The sequence below is a fragment of the Mandrillus leucophaeus genome, unplaced genomic scaffold (genome assembly GCF_000951045.1).
Source record: "Mandrillus leucophaeus isolate KB7577 unplaced genomic scaffold, Mleu.le_1.0 Scaffold10, whole genome shotgun sequence".
Taxonomy (NCBI): domain Eukaryota; kingdom Metazoa; phylum Chordata; class Mammalia; order Primates; family Cercopithecidae; genus Mandrillus; species Mandrillus leucophaeus.
The window spans coordinates 705120-712709 of record NW_012098098.1 but is presented as its reverse complement, the minus strand read 5'-3'; the positions used below and the strand labels follow the sequence as shown (position 1 = coordinate 712709).

At 42.2% G+C, this 7590-nt stretch overlaps 1 protein-coding gene across 1 annotated transcript in view; it reads right to left on the bottom strand.

Annotated features, from left to right (window-relative positions):
- The window catches only part of HSBP1 (heat shock factor binding protein 1), an 11421-nt gene extending 7975 nt beyond the window's left edge, over window positions 1-3446 (bottom strand). The window contains exon 1 of the mRNA XM_011970709.1: window positions 3431-3446. The gene's annotated coding sequence lies outside the window, so the exon portion shown is untranslated. The remainder of the gene's footprint in view (window positions 1-3430) is intronic.
- Between the last annotated feature and the right edge of the window lie 4144 nt (window positions 3447-7590).

The window sequence follows — 7590 nt, the reverse complement described above, 5'->3', positions numbered from 1 at the left end:
CTGAGAAAGGCAGATCACTTGAGACCAGGAGTTCAAGACCAGCCTGGCCAACATGGCGAAAACCCATCTCTACTAAAAATAGAAAAATTAGCTGGGCTAGGTGGCGTGCACCTGTAATCTCAGCTATTCAGGAGGCTGAGGCAGGCCAGGGAGGCAGAGGTTGCAGTGAGCTGAGATCGAGCTACTGCACTCCAGCCTGGGCAACAGATTGAGACTGTGTCTCAGAAAAAAAAAAAAAACAACTATGGAAGGTGTCGGTGTGTCCATGTGGCCACATGCAGTGAGGTGCTTTGTGCGTTGGCCTTGTGTGAGCAGTGATGGAATGATCCTAGTGAGGACTTGGAGGAGCTGGAATGTGTTCTTTGCTTAGCTGCACCTGCGTCAGCTCTATAGGCCCAGCCCTGGGGCCCAGCAGCTGCTCCCCTGGTTTGTTTTCCCCCCAGGTTGCCTCATGTTGCTGCTGAGCTCCCCTCACCTGATGGGCGGTGCCACAGCAGGGTGGGTGAAGGGTGCCCCTCCCTTCTAGTGACCTGGGCTGCCCTAGCCTTGGTCCTTCAGTAGCCATTCCAAACCTTTCCGGTCTCCCCAACCCCAGGATTTTATCCCCTTCACCCTCAGAGGATGACCTTATATTCTATTTTGTGGAGAAAATAGAGATTGTCCATCAAAACCCCTTAACTCCCGTCCTGCGTGCAGTCATAAGTTCCTGCATTAACCCTGGTGTCGTCACTGGCTTTCTGTCTCAGGAAGAAGTGTCCTTCCTCGCGCACAGGGCTCTGCGTTCGTCTAAGGCAGAGAGACCTGGGCCCTAATCCCATTCTCTTTCCTCAACTCCAGAAACTTGCTTCCTGCTGTCGTTTTCCTTTTTCTGATGATTCCTCCTTCTCAGAACATAACAGTGACCAACCCCGCCCCCCGCCCCGCCCCACCCCTGCCGCACAAAAAACAAATAGAAAATGGAAACCAGAACAACCGAGGTGACCCTCCACTGTTGTGCTCTTGTTGAGCTACGGCTCATAAGCGAGTTTCTAGAAAGGAAGGACTTATCGTCTTAGTTACTGGAACCACTTCCTTACCTCCTGTTCATGCAACTTTGCTTGTTTTGCTTCTACTAAAATGATTCTAGGTGCTGTGTGGACAGGTGCTACATAAGCCAGGTGGATGTTACTGTGTCTTTGAGAATTCTCTAATCCTTATTTATCTCTCCTTTTGATACAGAGAGTTTCATTCACAGACCTTAAGTAGACATAGTATCTAGCTAAAAGGTAATTATGCCTATTTTTTCATTGTATTTATTTTGATTGCTGCTTTAGTGTATTCCAAGTGATACTGGTTTTTCATTCATGTTAGCATGTACAGTTCTCTTTTCTTTTCTTTTTTTTTTTGAGACAGGGTCTCACTCTGTCACCCAGGCTGGAATGCAGTGGCGCAGTCATGGCTCCCTGTAACCTCAACCTCCCAGGCTCCAGCAATCCTCCTGTGATGGGCATGTGCCATTACACCTGGCTAATCTTTGTATTTTTTGTAGAGCTGGAGTTTTGCCCTGTTGTCTAGGCTGGTCTTGAACTCTTGGGCTCAAACTATCTACCTAGTCGCCTTTGCCTCTCCAAATGCTGGCATGATAGGTATGAGCTACCATGCTCGGCCAATGTACTGGCTTCTTTTAAAATAAATTTAAGCCAAAATTATAAATGTAAAATTACATAGTTTAAAACTAGAGTTGTAGCTGATGGTACAGGTGGCATTTCAGTGTGGCAGAGTTAGTGAAGGTGCAGAGATGAGACAGGGAGATGGCTAAATCGTGATTATATTCTCTTGGGATTAAAGTTTAGAAAATCCTGCCTTGAAAGACGGCAGGGAGCCGAAGGGTAAAGGGATTGGGTGTGCTTTGAAACAACATGGTCATATAATTTGATAAGGGGAAGCAGAGGAACTATGACTGCATCAGGGTAACATCGACTCGCTTCTCCCTGGGGATAAAGTCAGAGAGGATGCTGAGGAATGTCAGCAGGTGCTGGGGCCCTGGTTTTCACAGAACAATCCTTCAGGTGCTAGCAAGCCTCAGGAGGAGGATGCTGTCCTGTTGGTACGAGGAGGGGCTGGGGCAGGACAGTCATCATCCAAGCAAAGGTAGGGCTTCGTTACAGACACAGAACGGCAGATGTAATTTAGAAATATCACCATCCTGGCACCAGTCCTCTTGGCTTGGATTCCCATGTAAAAATCCAGCGTTGCTGCACGCTCAAAGGTGTGCCCTGGCTGGAATGAGTGGATATTTTGCCTTGCATTACCAAAGCACAAGCTCGTTACTAAAGCACAAGGAGGTCTCTTTGAGGCCTTGTTTGCAAAAACAAAACAAAACAAAAAAACCCAGAAAATTGCTTTTCTGGGGAAGAATGGTGTGATCGTTGGTGGTTCTGATACATCTGATACATCTCAAATTCTCTTGCTTTTGGACTGAAGCATTGGTTTCTGTGTCTTATGTTCTTTGGAGGCAAATTTCCAAATTAGCATCTCCGTGACTGGCTGCCAAAGCATCCGTTTGCTATTTATTTACCCAAAGTAGCAGTTTCCTGGAGACAGACTGCCTGGAGGGAAGGAAAGTTTTCCTGTAGACCAGATTTGTAAGTTTAGGTTTCCTCTGCTTTACTCCCCCGTCATTGTCCACTTGCTTAGTCCACAGCATTTTCCTGCATTGTTTCTGATGACACAGTGTGTTCCTGGTGATAAATGTGGTGGTGCTGCCTTAGCGTATAGCAGGAAAAGTGCCAGGGTGGAGCCATGCATACCACTCAGTAGTCGTGAGACCTACCATGAGGTGGTTTTAACTGTGTGAACCTCAGTTTCTTCAGCTATAGAATGGAGTTAATGTCTATTTCAATATCCCATGAATTACATAAATTATGTATATGATATATAATTGTGTATTACACATAAATTACACATATAACTACAAGGTAATGTGTATACACACGTCTATATAGATAAATACAGTACCCGGCCTATAGGAAGCACTTATGAACACACCCTTCCCTCTCTCGCTTTTTTTTTTTTTTTTTTTTTTAGATAGAGCCTTGCTCTGTTCTGTTGCCCAGGCTGCAATGCAGTGGCACTATCTTGGCTCACTGCTCACTGCAACCTCCAGCTGCTGGGTTCAAGTGATTCTCCTGCCTTAGCCTCCTGAGTAGCTGGGATTACAGGTGCCCACCACTACACCTGGCTAACTTTTATATTTTTGGTAGAGATGAGGTTTCACTGTGTTGGCCAGGCTGGTCTTGAAGTCCTGACCTCAGGTGATCGGCCGACCTCTGCCTCCCAAATTGCTGGAATTACAGGCGTGAGCCACCACATCTGGCCCCCTTCTTTTTTTTTTAAAATGATCTCACTAAGTAACTTTCTTGCTGTCTATCTGTCTGATCTACCTGTTTATCTCACTCTCTCTCTCTCTCTCTATGATCTATATATCTGTTTTTCCAAATCAGAATGATTGACTTTTATGAAAGAAGCAGAAGAGAGCCAATGATCAAGCAGGAATCACTTGGTTTTAGTCTTGGTTTTTAAACATCATAGACTAACATGGTGTGGAGTCCTGATAAGTAAGCAACAATGAAGAAGGGGGTCCCAAGTAGGGGAGAACAACTGTTCCAAGAGACAGCTAATCACAAACAAGCCGCTGGCACAACTACCTTGCTCTGAGTGTAACATCCTCCAGCATGACCTAAAACTTCCCTCCAGCCCCTGCCTCTTTCCAGACAGCCCCTTCTCTGCTGTGCTGCCCGTTGCTTCCTTGCAATGTACTTTCCCTTGAGTAATTGAGTAATTGGCCTTTCTTTACCTACAACTGTCTTGTTAAATTGGTAAATTCTTTTTTTTCTTTTCTTTTTTTTGAGACAGAGTCTCACTCTGTTACTCAGGCTGGCGTGCAGGGGCCTGATCTTGGCTCACTGCAACCTCTACCTCCCGGGTTCAAGCGATTCTCCCACCTTAGCTTCCCAAGTAGCTAGGATTACAGGCACGTGTCACCATGCCCAGTTAAGTTTTGTATTTGTAGTAGAGACGGGGTTTCACCACATTAGCCAGGCTGGTCACAAACTCCTGACCTCTGGTGATTTGCCCGCCTTGGCCTCCCAAAGTGCTGGGATTACAGCCGTGAGCCACCATGCCCTGCCGGTAAATCCTTTGCCACCCAAAACACTGGCACCAGCCAGTTGCACCCACGACACTGCGCACCACTGGACAAAAAGGTCCCTTTGCTCTGTCACAGTGTTTAGACTAGACTGTACTAAAGATGGTCTAAGACTAAACACACAAGTTAAAAATCCCAGATAAGCTTTATTTGAATATTTCACAAACAAGTTACACATTTCTTTGTAACTACATAGTAAAGCAAATGTTAGTTTACAGCTCAGAAACTGTAAGCAATTCAGCAGGGAGGGCTCAAAGGAGTGACATCTGCCATAGAATGAATATTTTAACATGATTAACTTTTATCCCTTTTGAAAAGTGTTTATGAATAAAAAGCATTTAAAATTTCTTCAAATTTTTATCTGCGGGGATAAATAAAATTTTGTCATCAGGACAGTGTTGACATGTGCATGACAACACAGATTTTATATATATATGTAGCCTGCATTTTCAACTCTCTAATAGTCTGAATTCATGTATACGATAGACATAATGGATTTATTACTCTCTAAAGAAAAAGCTTTTTAAAAAGTAGCAGAAAATAGAGGCTCCAGCTTATTTTCATAGTGCTTCTATAAACCCCTTTCTCCAAGTCTTCATAGCTTCGGAATGAAAACTTCCCTAATCCTACACCACCCAAGGCATTTCACCATTTCCCTACCAACCAGCTGGCACGTGGAAAGTCAAATAAAATGGTTCAAAGGCTTATCAAGCTTAGCAACCCTCCAACAAAAGATGTGATGATAGCAACGTAGCATGAGAGAGAGGAAATTTTTCCGCTTACTTAATTTGATGAGTATCTAAATTATTTCTGCTTAAATTATAGACTTACTCTTAAATTATATAATTGAAGTTCTTATCTGAAACCCGCATACACACATCCATTCCCACTATTTTTTGCTGTCTCTCTATATCTTGTACATGCTTTCATATGAACACAGTCACAACTGCAGAATTTTTTTCAATAGTGGGCTAATCTATTAGCAATAGGAAATATAGTAAGGGTAACACACTGGATATAGTAAAAGAATTGTTAATTGCATTGGATGTACAATTTTGAAAGCATTTTATCATTAGACTATGAAAAATACCAAATCTCAACAGTCAGTTAAGGAGAGAAGATGGAGGTCTTTATGAAAGATGTAGCCAGATTATTAGATTATTATTCTTAGTATTTGGTAAACAGAAAATGTAGGTGGCTTTTTCGGTGCTTGGGTTTCCTGTTGGTGTGATTTACCCTGTTGACTCATGTTTAAGGCAGCTACACGTAAACAGATTAATGGGCTACCTTTACAAAATCAGAAACTACTTAGAGATCCTTTAGAATTTGCCTCTTTGAATAATGTATAGCAAAGCACAGTGTAAACCCTTCAAGATCCCACCCCACTTTCTCCCTCAGTTTTCCCTCGCCTCAGTTGGTTTGGTAGTGAATGGGTACTCTGGAGTTCATAATTTTTTTTTTTTTTTCTGAGACGGAGTCTTTCTCTGTTGCCCCAGCTGGAGTGCAATGGCTCACTGCAAACTCTGCCTCCTGGGTTCAAGCGATTCTCCTGCCTCAGCTTCCTGAGTAGCTGGGATTACAGGTGTGCACCACCACGCCCAGCTAATTTTTGTATTTTTTAGTAGAGACGGGGTTTCACCATGTTGGCCAGGCTGGTCTTAAATTCCTGACCTCAAGTGATCCACTCGCCTCTGCCTCCCAAAGGGCTGAGATTACAGGCATGAGTCACCATGCCCAGCTACTTTTAATTAATTGAGATGTTAAATTAATCTAGGAGAAGCCCCTCATCTACCTGCTAATAAGCCATGGAAGGGAAGGGGCAAATAATTATGTTACCTTGTACAGGAAAAATTTCTAAGGTCTCAATATTAATTAAGAATGATGTTAACTTTTTTTTTTTTTAAACAGAAAGCTTTCAGAATGAAGAAGTATAGCAGGAACTTAATAGTAGGTAATAGAAGATACTGTTAGTAAAAGGTACTTAATAGTAAAAGATACCTCATAGTAAAAGGTACTGTTGCTTAACAGTAAGTTGGTTTAGCTGCATAGTTATGCTATCGGAGGCTTCAAACTAGGGTCTCCTGGTCTGCGGTAGGCAGATGGTCTGGTTCTGCTCCAGGGTTGAGAGTGGCATTGTGATGTCGTGGGACGAACATGAACCCTGGAGCCAGACAGCCTGGGGTTTGGTTCTGGAGGCCACTTACCTTGGGCAAGTCATTCCATTTTTTCTGAACCTCAGCCTTCTTTATCTGTGAGTTGGAGAAGATAGTAGTACTTGCCTCATGTGTTACTGGAGGGATTAATGAGTTACTATCTATAAGGATTTTGTACAGTGTGGGCACATAATAAGCGGTTGATAAATATAAACCATTATAATTATTAATCACCTTTTTAGTACCATGTTCATACACCCCCCAGGAAAATTGTAGACTCCTGTCCTCAGAATCATCTGGAGAGCTTGTGCCTGGGTGCAACTGCACCAAATCCAGGATCAAACACAGACTTGTTAAAAATTGTTTAGTTGTCACATCTTAAGATTAAGACCCAATGCATTTATTCTGGGTAAAATGCAATTTGAGCTACTCTATGAGTGTGATGGTAGATGGTGGTTCCCTTTATCAGGCTGTTTACATTGACATTCTGAAACTCTGGAATGAGCTATCAAAATTTCTAATGATGTTCTTTAAGAGCTAAAGTCTTATTTGATACCTACCATGAAATCTGGCTGGATTTATTTCGTTATGATGCTTTGATTTGCCGGTGTCGGCCAAGAGGCATAGCAGGTATATCTACCTGAAATGATGCTCATTTGGAGAGAATTGGCAGTATTGAAGGTGACTTTCATTGAAGTTAGAAAATGTGTGCATATTCTTATTAAAACAAATTATCCAAAATAATTAATTAATCGTCTGTAAAATGAGGGAGAAAATGTGATTTTTAATCAACTAAGGTGGTTGAGTATTAATAAAAAGAAGTGAAGGTGTGACTGTTTGCTCAGTGGAAAGAAGACCCTCAGAACCTGTGCTCAGTAATTGGGAAAAGCAATTTCTGGTTCTTACTTGACTTCATTTTTTAATAAGTTGGACTCAGATAAAATGCATAGGTAATAATGAAATAACATTTTGATTCTACTATGGTTTTCAGTAAACAGTGTAATATATTCCAGCAGGTTAACAAAACATCCTGTGATTCAGGAAATGCTATCACTTTGGCCTATAAGAATTGGTTTCTTTTTTCTTTTTTTTCTGGAAAGTATTAGAAAGAACAACACGACGGAAGTATCCCTGTCCTGATTAGAACTGTGGGGACAGAGAATATGTTTAAATAAGGGAAAGTTGAGGCATATTCTATTTATTAATGAAGTGTGCACTTTACTCCTTTCTGAATTTTCAGCTAAGTTAAGC